Source organism: Balaenoptera borealis (genome assembly GCF_965194805.1).
Source record: "Balaenoptera borealis genome assembly, chromosome: 5".
Taxonomy (NCBI): Eukaryota; Metazoa; Chordata; class Mammalia; order Artiodactyla; family Balaenopteridae; genus Balaenoptera; species Balaenoptera borealis.
In genome coordinates, this window is record NC_138862.1 from 9,114,314 (window position 1) to 9,135,688 (window position 21,375).

A 21,375-nucleotide genomic window follows, 5' to 3' on the forward strand; every position below is an offset into this window, starting at 1 on the left:
GAGTCATTTTCACAATGTTGATTCTTCCAATCCAAGAACATGGTATATCTCTCCATCTATTTGTATCATCTTTAATTTCTTTCATCAGTGTCATAATTTTCTGCATACAGGTCTTTTGTCTCCTTAGGTAGGTTTATTCCTAGATATTTTATTCTTTTTGTTGTAATGGTAAATGGGAGTGTTTTCTTAATTTCACTTTCAGAGTTTTCATCATTGGTGTATAGGAATGCAAGAAATTTCTGTGCATTAATTTTGTATCCTGCTACTTTACCAAATCCATTGATTAGCTCTAGTAGTTTTCTGGTAGCATCTTTAGGATGCTCTATGTATAGCATCATGTCATCTGCAAACAGTGACAGCTTTACTTCTTCTTTTCTGATTTGGATTCCTTTTATTTCTTTTTCTTCTCTGATTGCTGTGGCTAAAACTTCCAAAACTATGTTGAATAATAGTGGTGAGAGTGGGCAACCTTGTCTTGTTCCTGATCTTAGTGGAAATGGTTTCAGTTTTTCACCACTGAGGACGATATTGGCTGTGGGTTTGTCATATATAGCCTTTCTTATGTTGAGGTAAGTTCCCTCTATGCCTACTTTCTGGAGAGTTTTTATCATAAATGGGTTTTGAATTTTGTTGAAAGCTTTCTCTGCATCTATTGAGATGATCATATGGTTTTTCTCCTACAATTTGTTAATATGGTGTATCACATTGATTGATTTGCATATATTGAAGAATCCTTGCATTCCTGGGATAAACCCCACTTGATCATGGTGTATGATCTTTTTAATGTGCTGTTGGATTCTGTTTGCCAGTATTTTGTTGAGGATTTTTGCATTTGTGTTCATCAGTGATATTGGCCTGTAGTTTTCTTTGTTTGTGACATCTTTGTATGCTTTTGGCATCAGGGTGATGGTGGCCTCGTAGAATGAGTTTGCGAGTGTTCCTCTCTCTGCTATATTTTGGAAGAGTTTGAGAAGGATAGGTGTTAGTTCTTCTCTAAATGTTTGATGGAATTCGCCTGTGAAGCCATCTGGTCCTGGGCTTTTGTTTGTTGGAAGATTTTTAATCACAGTTTCAATTTCAGTGCTTGTGATTGGTCTGTTTATATTTTCTATGTCTTCCTGGTTCAGTCTTGGAAGGTTGTGCATTTCTAAGAATTTGTCCATTTCTTCTAGGTTGTCCATTTTATTGGCATATAGTTGCTTGTAGTAATCTCTCATGATCCTTTGTATTTCTGTAGTGTCAGTTGTTACTTCTCCTTTTTAATTTCTAATTGTATTGATTTGAGTCTTCTCCCTTTTTTTCTTGATGAGTCTGGCTAATGGTTTATCAATTTTGTTTATCGTCTCAAAGAACCAGCTCTTATTTTTATTGATCTTTGCTATCGTTTCCTTCATTTCTTTTTCATTTATTTCCGATCTGATCTTTATGATTTCTTTCCTTCTGCTAACTTTGAGGTTTTTTTGTTCTTCTTTCTCTAATTGCTTTAAGTGTAAGGTTAAGTTGTTTATTTGAGATGTTTCTTGTTTCTTGAGGTAGGATTGTACTGCTATAAACTTCCCTCTTAGAACTGCTTTTGCTGCATCCCATAGGTTTTGGGTCATCGTGTTTTCATTGTCATTTGTTTCTAGGTATTTTTTTATTTCCTCTTTGATTTCTTCAGTGATCTCTTGGTTATTAAGTAGTGTATTGTTTAGCCTCCATGTGTTTGTATTTTTTACAGATTTTTTCCTGTAATTGATATCTAGTCTCATAGCATTGTGGTCGGAAAAGATGCTTGATATGATTTCAATTTTCTTAAATTTACCAAGGCTTGATTTGTGACCCAAGATATGATCTATCCTGGAGAATATCCCATGAGCACTTGAGAAGAAATTGTATTCTGTTGTTTTTGGATGGAATGTCCTAAAAATATCAATTAAGTCCATCTTGTTTAATGTGTCATTTAAAGCCTGTACTTCCTTATTTATTTTCATTTTGGATGATCTGTCTCTTAGTTTCATTTTATGTCTCCCACACTTGCATTTTCTCCTTTTACCTATTTTTAACTAATGCTCTTTGATTGTGTTTTAGTATCCTTTTAAGCTTTCTGGATTCAGGTACAGTAAAAATAACTTTTAAAAATTATTCAGATGATACCTACTGGCCATCTCTTGTGTTTAAGACTCTGTCCTGGGTACCAGGGAGATCCAGCATGGCAGACTGGGATGCACCTAGCAGTGTGACTGTTGTTAATAAGATCTTAATAAATACTGGCTATTATTGCCAGGTATGAGTTGCTGTTAGCTTTTGCTGTATAACAAACAACTCCCAAATTTAATGGCTTAAAATAGCAAACATTTATTGTATCTCATGATTCTGTGGGTTGAGTGAGCTGTTCTTCAGTCTGAGCCAGCTGAGTTATGGCTGAATGGTCTGGTTTGACCTTTTACCCATGTCTGGTTTTTCAGGTGGAAAGCTGAGCTGGCTGGGGTCTCTCCCCACATGGTCTCTCATCCCCCAGGACGCCAGCCTGCCCTTGTTATGTGGTGGCTAATAGATTCCCAGCAGCAGGAGAAGGCAAGCCCCAGTACACCCACCCTTCAGATCTCTGATGGTGTCACATTTTCTAATGTCCCATTGGCCAAAGCAAGTCACTTCACAAAGCCCAGATCAAAGGATGGAGAAAGCAACTCCAAGTTCTGATGGGAAGATCTGCTATGTCACGTGGCAAGGGGGTGGTAGGTGTAATAAGAAATGTATTTGGTCTTTGTCCCAGTTCCTGGCACAGAGCTCCTCATACCCTTGGAACTCCTGAGTCATAAGAGTTGGCTTTGTCATTCATGAGAAGTTTCTCTTGAGCTTGTGCTAATGATGACTTAGGGTGGGGCCCCAGGATGGGTCTGCTTACCAGAAAAACCTAGTGATTAGAGGGTTGGAACTTTCAGCTCCACCCATCAAGCTCTGGGAAGCAGCAATGTGTGCCTGACTTTGTCATTAGGATGAGGTCCTTATGGGAAAATGGAAGTAGACAGGCTTTGGAAAGTTACCTGGCCAGAAAAACACATGGAGGGAAGTTCCTTTCCCTTTCCCGTTCCCAGACAACAAAATAGCTTTAACCCTGATCTTTAAGTTCCACTCTTTGCTTTTCTTTGCTTTTTTTTTTAGATGGTCTTTTTGTCTTTTCCTGGCCTTCCCTTTCCTTAGGGAATCACTTTCCACATGTATTTCTCCTCCCCTCCTGGTGGACTTCACCCACTGGCTACTTCTTCCCTCCTCTCTGGGCCTCAGTGCTGCCTTTCTGCAGTATTTCTTCCATGGCCCCTCTTCACCCCCTCGCTTTTCCTCCAGATCTCTTCCTGTTTCCTAATGCCACTCTTAGCCTGGGCTTTCGTCTGAATTTGAACACCAAGAGGCATCAGCGGTGACCGGCAACAATGAGGCCTAAGAAAACAGGTCATTTGAGCCGGGAGATACGTCAGTGAAACCATTTTAGTACTTGATTGGCCTTTTGTTAAGAGAATAGTGACTCTAAATTTAAGCTGGGCCCGAGAGACACTGGTCCCTTTTTAGAGTGGACAGAGTTGGAATGGCAGGTACCCAAAGGGCAGCGTTGAGAGCTGAAACTGGGTGTGTCACAGGCCTGGATTACCAGGAGGTCTGAGAGACATCCATATAGGAGCGGGCCAGGCACCAGCTGAGAGTTCAGCGGCCCTAGGAAGGACAAGCAAAGTGCGGCCCGACTGGAGGCCAGGTGGATCTCGTTGGTGGTGAGGTCAAGCCGGGGGAAGCTACCGAGAACAGCGACCTGGCCAGATGAAAGTCCGGAGTCGAGGGGCACCTGGGAAAGAGGCTGAGTAAGATGTTTAAGAGGAGCCTGGAAGAGCATTCAGATGTAGAGCCGGACCAGGCTGGGGACACACCAACACGGTGAGTTGCACTATAGTTTGTCAATTACGTCCCTGCCTAATTTTATCTTGAGGTTGGAGTCTCTGCCAGCCACGGAAGGTTAAAATAATAAGAGCAGACAGGAGAGCTGGGAGTAGGATGGGCAAGGAGGTTAAAAAAGGAAAGAAAGATGGAAGGAAGACAAGGATGAGAAATTTCTGTGTCTCTTAATGAGTAGATTAGATGATTGGTGAGTAATTCAATAGCTTGTTTTATTAAGTGGCTCTGACTGCATGGAATCTAGACAGATTCTGTATTCTATATATCTGTCTAGATTCTAGATATATATATATATCTCTGGACTCTGAGGATGTCAGCAAAACATAGTCCTGTTTTTACCTTCCTTTGGTAAGAAGGGATGGTTTGGTTTGTTTGCCTTTTAATCACTGAGTACATGGAAATGGGATAGTAATTTTGGGATACACAGATTTTGTGTTCATGTTGATTAATGGCAAGATCAGTTTCCAAAGGAAAGAAACTCTAGTGCATTTCTGGACTGTGTAGGGGTCTCCAGGAGAGCAACTGCAGAAATATCATTGCTTTCTCCATTACGGAATTCTAGAGAGGCTTGTTCTCAGGGTCTACGAGCTCATTTCACCAGAGAGGTGGTTCTTTATGCTCTAAAAGCAAGATGGCTCCTTCTAGGGAGTAAGTGAAACCAGGTATAAATCCAGAGGCACTTCATCAACAGCTGCAAAATTATAAGATTCAAGACCATTAACATCTTTGAAATCATGAGAATTGTGTTTGGGAACGTCCATCTATGCCAATAAATCTTGTTTGTGCTTCTTGTGAACAAGGTGCCCACTCCCAAGACTGTCTCCATTATCAAACACCACGCACAGCAGTATCACCTGCTTCTTGTTTTATTTGTTCCCTTTTGCTAAAGCATTAGTGAGGTTGAATGAGATGGTGGTTAAGAACATGGATTCTGGGGCAAACCACCTGGATTCAGACCCCAGCTCATCTACTTACTAGATGTAAGTTATGTAACCTTTCTGTGCCTCAGGCTCCTCATCTGTAAAATGGGGATTCTTGATAGTCCTACCTCGGGGCAGTATGTGGAGACAAATATTAATATGTCAGTGCCTGGCATATAGTAAGGGCTCAATTCATGGATGAGTTATTCTTGGCTGATTATCACAGTTTGACATCACTAAGTGTCAGGGTCAGTTAAAGCTGATTGACCCAAGAGAGCAGCCGGGAGTAAACCCAAGGCGGACTCTGCACATTGCCTGATGGCGAATGAGACAACAACCAAACAGCACGGCCGGCATTAGTAATCTCAATTTCTTTGCAAAAATAGAAACTTCAATTCTGTGACTTCCCTGCTGGCGCAGTGGATAAGACTCCGCGCTCCCAGTGCAGGGAGTTCCAGGTTCGATCCCTGGTCAGGGAACTGGATCCCACATGCATGCCGCAACTAAAAGTTTGCATGCCACAACTAAGGAGCCCTCGTGCCACAACTAAGGGCCCCACATGCCACAACAAAGGAGCTGGCGAGCTGCAACTAAGGAGCACTGGAGCCACAGCTAAGAAGCCTGCCTGCTGCAACTAAGACCTGGTGCAACCAAATAAATAAATAAATAACTTCAATTCTATAGAAAGAGAATATGGTATAGAGAATGCTATAAGAAGATAATATGGTGACATGCTCTACCCAGTTTTATTCTTAGGGAGAGACAGGGATGTCTGTTTTCCAGTTTGATTTTTCTTGCTAAATATGATTTTATGTCTTAAAACTGTCTCTACCAGTAAATAAAGATGGTGGGGCTGGGGATAGAGGGGAAGGAAGCAAAGCATTGGGAACTGGCTTTAAAGACTTTCATTCCCTGTGTTCTCTGGAAGTTTAACGGGAATGTAAAAAAAACTGAATCAAAGTCTTGTCATTTAACTTAAGTAGAAAAGTGAGTTTCTTTGGGTTAGAAACTCTTGCACCACAAAAAATATAAAGTATTCTATTGTGTTTTCATTACTTGAAACAGCTTCATGTGAAAAGAATTCTAAAAATTCAAATAGGGTTACAATCTAAGAAGTCATATCATATGATCCATACCATCATATGATACATGTGTTTTTTGCAACATCATGTAGAGAAATGTAGAACAGATATGAAAGCAGTTCACTAACTAAACATTTCCTGCCCTAATAATTGTTCATTTCTTTAGAATTTTTTATTTAGGTATAATTCATGTAAGTTAACTGTACAGATATTAGGTGTTTGATTCAACAAGCTTTGAGAATTGTATACACTTTGGTAATCACCACTCAAAACAAGATATAGAACATTTTTTATCATACCAGAAATTTCCCTCAAGCTTTCTCCAGTTCTGACTTTTTTATAGATCACATATAGAGATTAGTTTTATCTTTACTTGGATTTCCTATGAACGGAGTCAAAGTGTATGTACTCCCTTGATTTTACCTTCTTTTGTTTGACATATTGTATTTGGGAATCATCCATGTTGTTGCATATATCAATAGTTCATTCTTTTTTATTGTTGAATACTATTTCATTGTATAAATGTGATATATTTATATATTTAGTTCTAGCAATATTTATTATAAAAACTTTTCTTTCTTCATTGATTTACTTTGGCATCTTTGTGGAAAATCAATGGACTGTCTATGTGTCAGTCTACCAATCAACTCTCTGTTTCATTCAATTGATTTATATGTATATCTTAATGTCAATACTCTACTGCCTTGACTTCTGTAGGTTCATAATATACCTTGAAATCACATAGTGTAAGTCCCCCGAGTTTGTATTTCTTCTTCCAAATCATTTTGGATATTCTAGATCCTTTTGGAATCAGCTCATTTATTTCTTCAAAAAAGCCTCCTGGAAATTTTTACAGTGATTGTGTTAAACAAATACATAATTTTAGGGAAAATAGACATCTTAACAATATTGAGTCTTCCAGTCAATAACATGAAAATATTCCATTTAGTTAGGTCTCTTTCATTTTTCTTAGGAATGCTTTGTAGTTTTTACATATAGGTTTTATACATCTTTCAGTAGATTTATGTCTTGGTATTTGAACTTTGGAATGCCATTATAAATGGTACTGATTTTTAAAAAAATTTATTTTGTTGAAGTGTAGTTGATTTACAAGTTTGTGTTAATTCCTGCTGTACAGCAAAGTGATTCATTTATACATATATATATTCTTTCTCACAATATCGCCTCTTCGATCCCTGGTCACCATGGGGAACTGTGTGAAGGGTGTGGAGCGCCATGGCTGGTGCAAAAACACGAGCCCAGCCCCTGCAGAGGGCAGGTTGCCCACGGTGCCATACGACATGGGCCACATCAAGCTGAGTAAGAAGGCTGCGTGGTGCACCCCTGAGGTGCTCCCTGCTATTTGGGGAGCACATCCAGTTCACAAGCACACAAACTACACAAGCCCCCTACACAGATACAGATGACGCCAGGGCTGGAATTACATAGTGACCCCCAAACAAAACAAAACAAAACAAACCCAACCACAGGCAGTAAAAGCCTGAGGTAACAACCCCAGAGAGCATGGCTCCAGGACTGCACAGGGTTCCCCTGTACGCGGCTGATTACAGAATCATAAAGAGATGCTTGTAAAACAAAGCCTGTTGTGCTTCAGCGCAGACTCAACTTGGCAATCCCGCTGCTGTATCTGATTTCACTGAGGGAGGAGGGCGTCCTTGAGAAATGGGCTTGAGATGATTCAGTCGGACTCCATCCATCCTCTGCACATTCTTCCCATTGCAATCCATTGCGATGTTTTTATGATTATTTAAATGTCCTATATGATGACCTTTACCCTTCATACCTTAGACACGTAGAGGTGAGGAGAGTACTTTATAACTCCTGGTGACATTCCAAGAAAGTGTCACTCACCAGTACCAGCACTATCCTGGAATTTCCAGTCTGCAGAATGGAATTTGGCAGGGTCCTTCCACATCAATCAGGGCACCTGGACGTAATGGTATGTTCTTCAGCTCCAAAAGGCATTCCATTCCAAGAATCTCCATCTTTTCAGTCTGCGGTTGGGTTTGAAGTTCACTCCTTCACGGCTGGAAGGCTTCCAACCCAAAGGCCTGCTCTGAACCCTGTGGTCCATAACCTTCAAAGTGGAGTGAGATGACACCGCTAGTGGGAAGCAGCTGCATAGCACAGGGAGATCAGCTCAGTGCTTTGTGAGCACCTAGAGAGGTGGGATAGGGAGGGTGGGAAGGAGACACAAGAGGGAGGAGATATGGGGATATATGTATATGTGTAGCTGATTCACTTTGTTATAAAGCAGAAACTAACACACCATTGTAAAGCAATTATACTCCAATAAAGATGTTAAAAAACAAAAAAAACACTGATGCACCATGCTCCTGGGATCTTTTATGCCACTCTGAACACCACTGACCATGTTGTGGACAAAGAACAGAACAGAAACAACAGTTAGCAAACCTTCATGTTACACTGAATAAGCTCTCCATGATAAGAGATACGGGAGGGGGTTTTAAAAGCACTTTAATTATACTACCTTGCATAATATTAACCTCACTCGACATAATTACTTTCTTTAATATACTGCAGTAAGGGAGCTATAGCGACTGTGCTGTGCATTTCTGTTCTCTGAATGGCTTATTTTTCCAACTTGAATTGTTTCTGAACTTGGTCAGTAATATCATCGTTTTCACAAAACCCTTGAGAATATGCAGCTTTCTACACAAAGCCATTAAAATACATGGTGAACAGTAGGTGTATTCTCTAGAAGCTTTCACCTTAAACGTTTTGTCCTTCAGCATCTCCCTTTTCTACTTTATATTGTTAGATATTTCAAACATACAGAAAAAGAAGAGAATGTAGTATAATGAACGACCATGTATTCACCATCCAGATTTAACAATTGTTAATATTGTGGCAATCTGTTGTATTGTTTTTGTAATTCAAAAGAAATTACGGACATTACTACAATAACAGTAATGACACTACATTACTATGTATGTTAGTAAGCACCTCTACAAAATAAGAATATATTCCGCCATGGCCTGTATTGCATTTGCTGTCTTCACTGGCAAACCGTTAGCCCCTGTTACTTCCTGTACACTGGCGGTTAGATCTTAAGGATTGGTTAATTTCAGGTTAAACATTTTTTGCCAAGAAACCTTCACGGTTGGTGCTGTGTACTTCATATGGTATCACATCAGGCTAGGTCACCCCACTCTTAGTGATGTGAAGTTCGATTCCTGGGTTAAGAGGGTGCCCACGGATCTCTCTCTCCATTATAAAGTTATCTGTCCACTCTTGCAACTAATAAGTCATCTGTGGATTATTCGTTTCCCCATCAACTCTTCCTTGAACACTTCTATCATCCATCAACGATCCTTGACTGAATCAATTATTTCATTCAAGGTTATAAAATGGTGGTTTTCTAATTTGATCACTTATTTGATATTTATTAGCTAGCATCATTTCATAATGAAGAGTCATCCTCAAAACTAGGGCTATTTTATAACCCTGATGTAGGGCCCAACACTTTCCCTTTAGTTACCAATTTTTAGAATAAGCCGGCTTAATATCCAGAAATTTTGAAATAAGATATTTCATGGTCCTTATATTGTAAATGCCATGTTATTTGTAGTTTACTGACGTAAATGGTTTAGCATATTGATATAATTTCAGGTCTTTAATTTCAGGTCTATATGACAACAGAGCACTGGTAAATTTGAAACCACTTAATTCAGCAATAAAAAAAGTCAAATTGATTACTTGGGTAAGTAATGGCAGTAAGTAAATGGCAGTCAGTTCCATAAAATGGCTTGTCCAGTAGCATCATAGTGACATAGTCTCAGTGTCCCTAAAGGAATAATAGGGAGGGGATGTTTGTGAGAAGAGGAAAGGGGTGTAGAAAGATGGATTCTCACGCATAGTTTCACGTATTGGGATTTTGAAGTTTTGCATTGTCATCAGTCAAAAGCATCTGCGTGGCCACTGCGTTCAAATCCCCCCACCCATGCCAGGGGCCCTAGGGGAGCCCCAAAGGGAGTCCAGAGCACAGACTGCCCATTAGAGGAGTCCCACAGTGGGTGGCAAGGCCTGAGACTTTGTGCCCCCTTCTTATCAGCCATTGGCTGGGGGAACACCAAGAACAGTGTGACCTCGGCTTGCAAGGCCGGGCAGTGAGGTCTTTCTTGCAGGGGTCAGAGCAGCGCATCCCATGTCACACACACGCACAGAGGACCCTTCATCTATCTCACCAGCCCTGTTCCCACCACCCCGTGCTCCATCCAGCCCAGGCTGCCTGCGGTTCCTTGAAGTGGCCGAGTTCCCTCTTGGGTCCAAGTGGGCTCACCTCTCCACCTGGCCAACTCCCACTTGCCCCTCAATATTCGGTATTCTATTGCCCCTCAATAGAGCTCCAGGGTCCTTAGTCCTGGAAGCATTTCCTAGTTGCCTTAACCCAAGGCCTCTCACTCTACCGTAATTACAGGTTTTCTCACTTGCCTCCCCTACTAGACTGTGAGCTCATGTGAAAAGCAGGAAATCTTATTTCTTTCCGAATCTCTCCTGCCTAGCATGGACCTGCCACATAGTAGGTGCTAAGTAAACGTCCTCTGAGTGAAACAAATGAATGGAAAACAAAAATGAGTGACTTAGGCTTATCCTAGGGAGTGCACTGATTTCCCTCCTTCCCTCCTCCATAAATGAAATGGCTGAGTGGATTTTGCTCAAACCATCCTGAGTACAATACACCTGGGATTGGGGTGCATGAGGCCTGGACAATTTCAGGCTCAGAGGAAGAAAATAGATTGCGTATTAAGAAGAGCCAAGAACGGACTTCCCGGGTGGTCCAGTGGTCAAGACTCTGCACTTCCATTGCAGGGGGCACAGGTTCAGTCCTTGGTTGGGGAACTAAGATCCTGCATGCCACACCGTGAGGCCAAAAAAAAAAAAAAAAGAAGAGCCAAGGTTGTGGAACTAGAGAAGGGAGACCCAGAGGGGACTGGTTGGAAACTGTTCTCAGTTAACCAAAATGCTTTCACCAAGAGCATCGTAATAAAGAGCTAAGTTATTAAAGCTCAGACAAATAAACAGACCCTCTCATCCCCATCCCCCCAAATGAGAGTGCTCACGTGACCCTGTTATGACTAAGGAATGCCCATGAGTTAAATGCTTCGGAATACGCGAATAGACATAAATCAGCAGTTCCCGGCTTCGAATGCAACATTCTTCAACATCCATTAATCTGCGGTTGGCTCCTCTTGAAACCCCTGGGCCCCTCTGGGCTTCTCTATCTCTTAATTGAAGCGGTGTGCCTTGGAGAATTATTGCCTTCCTACACCAACTTTCCCTTCCAAGGGTGGATTGCAAAACAAACACAGGAAGAAAGAACTGGATTCAATTTCTAGGCAAGAACTTTTTCTGCGTGTGTCTGCATGGACGCGAACGCCCTCAAAGTTCCAACTTGAGGCAGGGCAGGCCTCTCCGATCAGGTCTCCTAATTGTTGGTGAATACAAGATGTCAGGCTGTCTCTCCAGGCTGACTTTGAGGTATTATGCAGTTGATGAAATCCAGGGCTGCAGATCAATTCACAATGGGATGAAGATGTGCTCTGGAAAATGTAGCTCCAGCATCTTTAATGTCCGCCTTTCCTTTCATCCCAACCTTCCCACTCCTGGGAGCTTCAGAGTTTGTAGTCAGCCGGGTGGCTGCAAGCACCTCCTTCTCCCCGCTGGCAGACAGATGTCTTCCGGCCTCTGCGCCCTTCAACGGGAGCGCCCTGATTTATAATCCTGAACCAAGCGAACAGGGCCTGCTGAGGCCAGACCATCACCTGGTCTTTGGAATGAATTTGGAGAGGAACGCGGAGCCTGTAGGGAAGGGGCTACCTCATTTAAGTTTGTGCTGTGTGGTTGTGCAAATAAGAAAGTGCTTGAGCATGTGGCAGCCTGCTGGTGCCCACATTTGGAAGGGAAGGCACCAAGGCCATCTAAATCATGCAGAGGGCAGCTGCACGGGGTGTCTCATAAACTGTAACGGCCAGAGCTTATGCGTATGTGCTGCTGGGACCGTGCGGCCCCAGGAGCCCAACTCGGAGGACAGAGTCGCTGCGAATGTCCAGTTTCAGTGAAATGGAAAAAAAAAAAAAAAAAGCTTCGGTAAAAAGCTGCAAAGGAGAAATTGTTTGGTTATGCCATGATTTGTGTTTATAGCGTTGAATGATATTTAACTAAGTTCCAAGTCAAAGACCTTCTTAAGTTCTCAATTTCTATTTATTTGTTTATTTATTTTGGCCGCGCTGCGCAGCACGTGGGATATTAGTTCCCTGACCAGAGATTGAACCCGTGCCCCCTGCATTGGAAGCATGGAGTCTTAACCACTGGACCACCAGGGAAGTCTAAGTTCTCAATTTTTTAAAGTCATATTTATGTGCTTAACAAAGAGCAAACACTTCTAAAGCACCCACTGTGAGTCTAAGTGCTTAACAAATATTAACTCGCATCTTCTTTCTAACAGTCTGATGAGGTAGGTACTCTTATTCCCTTTCTTGTATACCTGATTGAAAGTCAATGGTCATATTATTAAGTACATATGATATCTTCTGTATGTGTGTTAAAATTCCTCCGACAAACTGGTTTAAGTGTTTCATACCAAATTACTAACTAATAGACCTGGTACAGTCAGTGATAGAAATGAGACTGGCTAGTCCTCTCAGGTATGATGGCTATAAAATGAGACATACTAATTTGATCAAAGGTCTCCTAATAATTTCCCTGAGACTGATGGTTTCAGGTTTCAGTGGTTTTCAAATAACCTTATAAAATCAGACTAGACTGAAGAATAACTGTAAAAAGGAAAAAAGAATCCTAGAAAGCCCACTCCAGAGTTGAAACTGCGATTGACCATGGTGACCAGGGTCTTTAATCAACTCCTTACTGCTTGTGACTCTGCTCTTTGGTTCTTCAGAATTTCCCTTGGTCCTGAGCAGCTGCAGCAGGGAGATGAGGGCATTAAGTTACAGGATCAGCTGTAAAACAAAGCACAACTGCTTTGAAAGAGTCCACAGCGCTGTTTACAGGAAGGGTCAAACTGTTGTTAAGTGTGCTGTGCTTTCTGAAAACTCAGGGCCCCTGCACTTCAATAGCCCCCTGGGCAGGGGAGGGGTGTGGTTTGGACATGCTTTGGGGTACGCTGGAGCCTGCCCAGTCCAGTCTGTGAACACCTCTTCCCTCCTCTGCATTCAGGGACTTTAAGCTGGTAGCTTGACATCAGCCCTGGTGGAAACATTTACACCATGGAAATTGGCAAACGCTATAGCAGAGCTGCTTTGCCACTCCCAGAACTGGCTGACCAGCACAGCACCAGGGAAGGAGGTCTGAAACTTACGGATCCTTCCAACAAAGCAGGGTTACATATGAAAAGACTTTTTTAAAGAAAGAGGCACTGGGAAAAATGGAAACCATGGTACTCTAAGAAGATCGCAGGGTTGCTTCTGAAGAACCAATGGCCCTGGTGTTCCAAACGGCCACCTTTCCAAAGAACCAGGCAGAGAATCTGGTGACCTTGTGCCTGTCCCCACAAGCCGCAGGGAGAGGCAGATAGAGAGACAAACCGCTTACCCACCTGCTACCTCGAAGCCATCCTTGCCCACTTTTATGCACATGATGGGCATCACCAGCTGCTGCTCTAAACCTCTGTTCCCACTTGACTTGCCATGATTCTGAGAACAGCAAAATTAGCTCTTCTGTAACTTGTTTCAATTAGAGGAAAATATTGAGGCAACTGTGTTCATTTCCTATTGCTGCTGTAATAAATTACCAGAAACTGGCTTAAAAGAAGACCAATTTGTTATTTTACGGTTCTAGAGGTCAGAGATGGGTCTGGTTGGGCTAAAATCCAGGTGTTGGCAGGGTTGCATTCCTTTCTGGAGGCTATAGGGTAGAATCCATTTCTTTGCCTTTTCCAGCCTCTAGCTTTCTTTCTGCCTGTATCCTTGGCTCATGGTCCCTTCTTTCGTCACCAACACTGGCAATGGACAGTAAAGTCTGTCACATCACATCCCTCTGACACTGACCATCTGCCTCCGTCTTCTACATTTAAGGACCCTTGTGATTACATTGTGCCCACCCAGATAATCCACACTAATCTTTTTTTTTTTTTAACTAGGAAAAGCGTATTTTATTTTACTATTTTTTTAAACTTTTTATTTTATATTGGAGTATAGTTGATTAACAATGTTGTGTTAGTTTCAGGTGTACAGCAAAGTGATTCAGTTATACATGCACATGTATCTTTTCTTTTTCCAAATCTTTTCCCAATTAGGTTGTTACATAATATTGAGCAGAGTTCCCTGTGCTGTACAGCAGGTCCTTGTTGGTTATCCATTTTAAGTATAGCAGTGTGTACCAGGCAATCCACACTAATCTTGTTATATTATAAGGTCAGCTTGTTGGCAACCTTAACTAACACTTGCCGCGTGACATGACATATTCACAGGGTCTGGAGGTTAGGACGTGGACATCTTTGGTGGGAAATTATCTTGCCTGTCATAGCAACACATGGCACCGAAGTCTTCAGTGCAACAGCCTGGAAGTGACTCTAGAATTACGTCTATCTTTTTTTGGAGGGATGTAACCAAAGTCACTACAACCCAGGCTCTCACCTCAGTGATGACCAAGGAAATGCGGGGTGAAACCACATCTGTCCTAGATACTGGGAATAGATTTTTCTGGTAATTCTGTAGTCTTAAGGACCAAAATCAGAGGTGCTAGTGTTCTCCTTCCCCAAATGATTATTGTATCCAAACTCCTTTAAATCGTGTCCTTAGTTCCTAGCTCTGCTTGGCTTGGGTACAGCTGGAAGTTCTCGGACGCCTGCCACCCTTGCTCATGTGTTAAAGCCCCACACAGAGCAAGTATACCTAACTTGGAGAATCAGGCATTCTTCTTGACACATAACACGGAATGCAGGAAAGAACTGTGCTGACCTCGGGGGACTTGGAGGTGGACCTGGACTCCTCCTTTGGAGTCAGACTTTCTTCTCAAGGAGGCAGTTTCCAACCTGCATCGTCTTTGGCATTTCCAAGGACCCCCAAAACAGGGTGGAGATGGCTGGAGAGGAGGGACACCAGACTTAAGAAACACAGCTTTCAGTTTATCAAATGTGCTTTCCCAGGACTTGCCTGGCGGTCCAGTGCTTAAGACTCCGCGCTTCCACTGCAGGGGTCGCGGGTTTGATCCCCTGGTCAGGGAGCTAAGATTCCATGGGCCGCGCAGCCCGGACAAAAGATTAAAAAAAAAAAAGTGCTCTCTCATCAGGGAAGAGGAACATTTCCTTGGAGTCTGGGCAATCGGAGTTGAGCCAATGTCTGTCTCTCACTTACATAATTCAAGGGCGGTGTATTAGCACCAAGGAGAGGGCATGGATTTCAGGATGATTAGTGTCACTGTTCTGAGATAAGTCCCCGAGGAGACCCAGCCCAACAAATTGCTGAATCTATTTGGGTTTGCAGAGCCCTGTCACCCATGATGAGGCCTCCTCCCCAAACCCCCAAGCCACCCTGTGAGCCAGCATTTTCTAATAATCATTTCCTACATAAAATCAACAAGGGGAAAAATTCCTCTTCAAGCACATGTCTAGATGATTAGATTTCTCTTTGACAGAGAATTATCAGTGACGGCCCCATGGCTCCTGAGACTGTAGACATTGTAAACCTCTGATTAATGGGGTAAGACAGATTGTTGATATTCATGGAATTCAATATTCTAACCTCAGACCCATGTTTACAGCACATTGACTTGCAACTTTGAAAAAATCCCTGCTTTTTTTTCTGTTTGGTTATTAGGAGAGAGCTCTAGAGCAAGGAAACCAGGCCAAGATGTCTGGTTGGGTAGCCTAAATGAGACCATATACTTTATGTTGTGATTTAGAATTTAAAATCCACACAGGCATAGAAAACAAACTTATGGTTACCAAAGGGGAAAGGTGGGGGGAGGGATAAATTAGGAATTTGGGATTAACAGATATACACTACTATTTATTAAGTAGATAAACAACAAGGACCTACTCTATGGCACAGGGAACTATATTCAATATCTTATAATAACCTATAATGGAAAAGAATCTGAAAAAATATATATTTATATATAAACTTTGCTGTACACCTGAAACATTGTAAATCAACTTCAGTTTAAAAATAAATTTTAAAAATTAATTAAAAAATTAAAATCCAAATTATGCCTGGAGATACACAATATTTTTCCTATTGTACCTGCAACCGGGCCTGATGAAACCAAACGTGCCCTGTGATTAACTTTTAAAAGCAGTGTGGCACTTTGTTCCCTCTAACAAGTGACAGGGAATGTAACCCATGTATCCCAGGCTGCAATCGTTTATTTTTTTCTTTTTTTTTAAAGTGAGTAAAACACAGAGCTCTTCATGAAATCCAACTCCCCTGAAGAATGATAACATTTCATTCTGCATTTGTGCAGCCCCCAAGTTCATGGTTAGATGAAGGTGACCACTTTCATTCCCATCATCTTGTTATGGCTTCTAAATCATGCTGTGTTATTATTTGTCCCATTTTGCAGAGGAGCTAAATGAAGAACAGGATGAATAACTTACCCCAAATTACCCATGAAGCCAGGGTTATTAGCATTCCCGGGCCAGTGGGCTCACCACAAAACTACACTGCTTGACAGATAGACATCGTGGGGAGAGCAAGCTGTGTCTCCATCCTACATGATCCCTGTTTACTCACCAGGCAGGAAAGAAGCCAGGTGTAATTTGTTCATGCAAAAAGAATGGGCAGTGGTCATTTGAATATTTTAGAGATAAGAGAGAAAGCATTTCTTTAGAGGTTACTGAAATTTATTTTTTTTTTAAGCAAAACTGATGAATAAATTATAAACACAAGGTGACACATGGGTTGGAAGCTGTCCACTATGGAGAATTGGTGGGGTTTACGATAGGGAAGAAAATGGGCCCTTTTCCGCAGGAATGCTTCAGAAGACATTTTATGTTTTTAGAACCGGGAAGTGGGAATAAGTTTAGAATTTAGCTGAAGGATGAACCAGAGGATAATTATGAAGTGGGTGAAGTTTATCTTTGTGCTTCCCCCATTGCCCCTGGGGTCCCACCTCCTTGCTATAGCCTATTCCTGTCCTTGGGTCCTCCTGGTGACTCATGTCGGCTAAAAAGGCCCCAAGATGCAGGCCATTGTCTCAGATGTACATCCCCAACACCATCAAATATTATCCATCCTAGCCCTACTCCTTTAGACTTTGTTTTCCTACAGGAAAATGGATGGGGGTAGATTAATCAGAGCAATTATCCTTATGAATACATTAGCTAGATGGTATGTCACCTCTCATACATGATGATGATAATAATCATAATGTCATTCTTCACTGCGTTTTCATTCATCAAGAGATTTGAGAGTATCATGGAAGGATTGCAAAGAAAATGAAAAAATAATATTTAGCTTCTGCCATTCAAAACAGGATTCTGCAGCAAAACCGTAAACTTGAAAGTCAGGCATTTTTGAGAGGAAGGATCTCCTCGATTCTCTTTTATCCACTGGCATACCAAAAGCCAGGCATGGAAGACTAAACCATAGAGTTTTATATTCAGGAGGAAGGAGAGAGTGGTGTCTGCTCCTTCCAGCCCTGGACGACTGCGGGACGCAGGCTGCCAGCAGAAGGAAGGGTTAGTGGTGAGATGTGTGGGTCCTGACCCGCCTCTCCTGGCAGAGACCCGGAGAGGGAAGTGCATTTGCTAAGTCGCAGGGATCACAGAAGGCAGAGGAGGGGTTTGTGCTATTCTCTTTACTTGGGGGACATCACTCTGCTGGGTGGTTCCTCACAAACACAGAGGGCCCTTGAGGGACCAAGAGGATGGAAGGGCATCATCTAGCAGAGTCTAGTGGCACCAGGCGGAGGGTGTGCCACGTGGTCCACTGTGGTGGGAGCCAAGTGACCTGCATCGTAGGGTGTCCAGAGGCAGATGGAGGTCATGGCAGAATCCCAGAGGGTTCCCTGCCCTCTTCCAAGCCGTGGGACTGGCCACCTGGTCCTGACTGGTCAAGAAGCACTAGCCTTTGGTTTCATCAGCCGTGGACATCAGCTGGCCAACTCTACCCCTGGGGGAAAACCAGCCCCACTCACAACTGTGTAGTAGTACCAGATCATTTCCATAGTGTCCCCAGGGCACATAAGCCCCCCCCCCCCATTTCCTCCGTTTGCCCAGACACCACCTTGGCGGGGGCAACAGGGTGAGGATGAAATCAAACAGGTCAAATTACATCTTTGGACACTGTTTAAATTAGTGCCACTGAGACTGGGCCTGCGGACTGGGGTGGATTCTCAAACTGTGGCAGCATGGGATGATAAAAGCATTGAAATTGAGGGTGGGCGTTCAGAAGCTCTTGTAGCAACTTGACAGGATGATTTCATGTTTACCGAAATCAATCATAAAAAAATTTGGTTTGTACTTTGTATGTCTTCTTAAATTTTATTTTCCAGTTATCCATTTCTATTGGATTTTATGAAAGGATCTGCAATGGGTTGGAAATTAAAAACAAACCAAAAAAGGGTCCCCTTACCACAGATAGTTAAAGAAGTGCTGGATGATGGATGGGGCTAGGTTTGAAACGAGTCAAAATATATTTTTTCCCTCCAGTCCAGGGAATAGGGACTTATAGAAGAAGATCAGGTTTGTATGGGAAAAAAAATAAAGAAGCAACGTGACAAAGTTTCCTGCACGTGTGAATTGTAATGAGAATGAATATTTTCCCATTTTTACCCCCGCTGCATCTCTCAAGGCTTCCTTTTGGCCTCAGGACATGTGGCACCTTCAGGGAAAATATCTGTAGAGTGGCTCAGAGGAAGGCCCTGGTGTCTTTATCGTCCTGGGGAGCACCCCACAGCCACACCCCCAGACTGCACGCACCCCCTAAGAGGTGCACTCCCCGGGTTGCGTGAACCCTCCAATGGGTACATCCTAAGGGGGACTTTGAGACGGACAGGCTGCAAAGTTTGACTTTGAAGATGTGAGAGCTGGCCCAACTGGAGGAGAATGTTCGAGCACGTGAGTCTGGCGTCCTAGCAAATATCAAGATCAAGACCAAGTTCTGGGGCTTCCCTGGAGGCGCAGTGGTTAAGAATCCGCCTGCCAATGCAGGGGACATGTGTTTGAGCCCTGGTCTGGGAAGATCCCACATGCCGCGGAGCAACTAAGCTCGTGCGCCACAACTACTGAGCCCCCGAGCCACAACTACTGAAGCCCGCATGCTTAGAGCCTGTGATCTGCAACAAGAGAAGCCACCGCAATGAGAAGCCCACGCACGGCAAGGAAGAGTAGTTCCCACTCACCGAAACTAGAGAAAGCCCGCGCACAGCAACAAAGACCGAATGCAGCCAAAAATAAATAAAATAAAATTAATTAATTTTTTTTAAAAAAGCTTTAAAAAAAAAAAAAGACCAAGTTCTGGGTTCAGGAAGCTTACATTCCAGGGCACCATGGTCATGATCTCGGCCTTGTCATTGGGAATCATTTTAAAGACAAATGTCTGCACATAGAGCCCATGAAGGAAAATCCACACTTTACCAGACCTGTCCATTCTAGAGGAATATTCTTGAATTTTGAGGCTACTTCACTTTTCAGATAGATCTACTGACCTCAGTTTCCCTTAAAGTGTGACCTACGCAAACACATACAAGTGGTGTGTTGGGGATAATTAACTTAATTCTCCCAGAGGTGAGGGAAAGGTTGCACATAAACACAGAGGAAGAGCCTCTTCGACTGAAAATCAGCTGGAAACAAGATATTTGGCGATAACCTGCATAAACTAATGGGAATGCAATTTCATTTACTGAGAATTTTTTTTCAGGAGGACAGCTGTGGATAAAGAGAATTCTTAGTAACTGGTACCTCTCATTCATGCGATGCAATTCTAAGTGCTCTCCTATTGGTCATCTGGTTTCATGCTAACAGCCACCAGCTGGGCCAACACCTCTCTCCACAGAGGGAGGAGCCCACAGAGAGCTGAACTGGGGAATTTGCCAAAGATCACACACCCAGGAGGTGCAGAGCTTAACTTCCAACCTGGGCTGTTGGACTCAAAAGCTTCGGGCTTCTCATCACCCCATAGTCTGGTGACTGTGAGACCTCAAGCAAAGGGATCGGATTGAGTAGACTGCAGGGTCCACAGCCGCCGAGGGCAGCACCCTCGCTGCTTCTCTGTTGCTGTGTAGACTTTGCCTCCGATGACCTAGGAGGTGAGTCTGATCCAAAGGGAAGATTTTCCTACCTGGAATGTAGGCTGTTTTAACTAAAAAATACTGGAGAACACATCTTATCCACTGAGGACTCCAGAGAAGCAAACACCAAGTCCCTTTGCTCTGAGAACTGCAAAGTGGGAGATGAAAGGGTCCCCGGAGGTGAGCGGCGACTGCCGCCCTCATCTGCCAGCTGATAAACAAGGCAACCTCCCTCAGCATCAGGAAGTGAACTAATGAAATTACTCACCATTGACCAGACAGCACGGACCCCTGCAAAGTGCCCCGGGACGAACACTGCGATTTGAGGCTGATGTTTGCAGAGTAACTCCTCTGGGGCTAACACTGGAGATGAGGCATGGGAAATGATCAAAGCGAAATTTCTTCGAATTCCTTATCCTAGGGCAGGGCCACCAACATCAGATCTGCCGCGCAAAGTGACCTGTGAGTGTGTGTGTATGCGTGCGCGCACACACACACACACACACACACACAGAGACCTACAGAAAAGCAAGCGAAGCCTGGCTGTGTGTGTCCACATCTGCAGTCTTGGAAGCTTCTGTTAAGGCTGAAAATGCCAGGTGGGCCCTAGAGATCTTTGGAGATTGTCACGCACACCAGCTAGCTGCACAGCCTTTGCTCAGGACTAAGAGAAACTGACTGGCGCCCGTGGAGCAATAACGAGCGGGCTTTGAAGTCGGCAGGAAAAGTGCCTCACAAACTCCACATATATCCATCACCCCAGCAAGCCCCAGTGGGCTCCTGCCCCACTCCGGTTTTCCAAAACACTGGAAACAACTGAACGTTGGAGAAAACTTACCACCTTGGAACACGTTGCCTGTTTTCTTACAACTTAACAAGGCTAAATCGTCGATAAGTTCTGTTTTGAAGCCTAAGAGTGCACCCCTGGGCAGGGCAGGGCGCAGGGAGCCAAATCCTTCTCTCTTCCACGGGCTCCTGCGCTCAGCAGTGCACCTGAGGGTCATCTCCTGCAGCCCCCTCCTCCGGCTCGAATTCTCCAGTGATTTCTGGCAAAGCCACGGCGGTTTTAGCCTGTCGTATCTTGGCAATTTATTTGAAACCCCTCCTAATATATTCCAAGCGCTAGGAAAGCAGCCCTCTCTCCATTAGGCAGAGTTGTTATGGGCATTCTAGCAGAGCAGCCCTGTTAGAACCTCAGAGTTGGGCAGAGCTAGAGG

At 43.3% G+C, this 21,375-nt stretch overlaps 1 protein-coding gene across 2 annotated transcripts in view; it reads left to right on the forward strand.

The window, feature by feature from the left end:
• Positions 1 to 880: 880 nt before the first annotated feature.
• CLDN14 (claudin 14) overlaps positions 881 to 21,375 on the forward strand; it is a 103,635-nt gene continuing 83,140 nt past the window's right edge. For both annotated transcript variants that reach the window (XM_082393576.1, XM_082393578.1), the window contains exon 1: positions 881 to 3,906. The gene's annotated coding sequence lies outside the window, so the exon portion shown is untranslated. The remainder of the gene's footprint in view (positions 3,907 to 21,375) is intronic.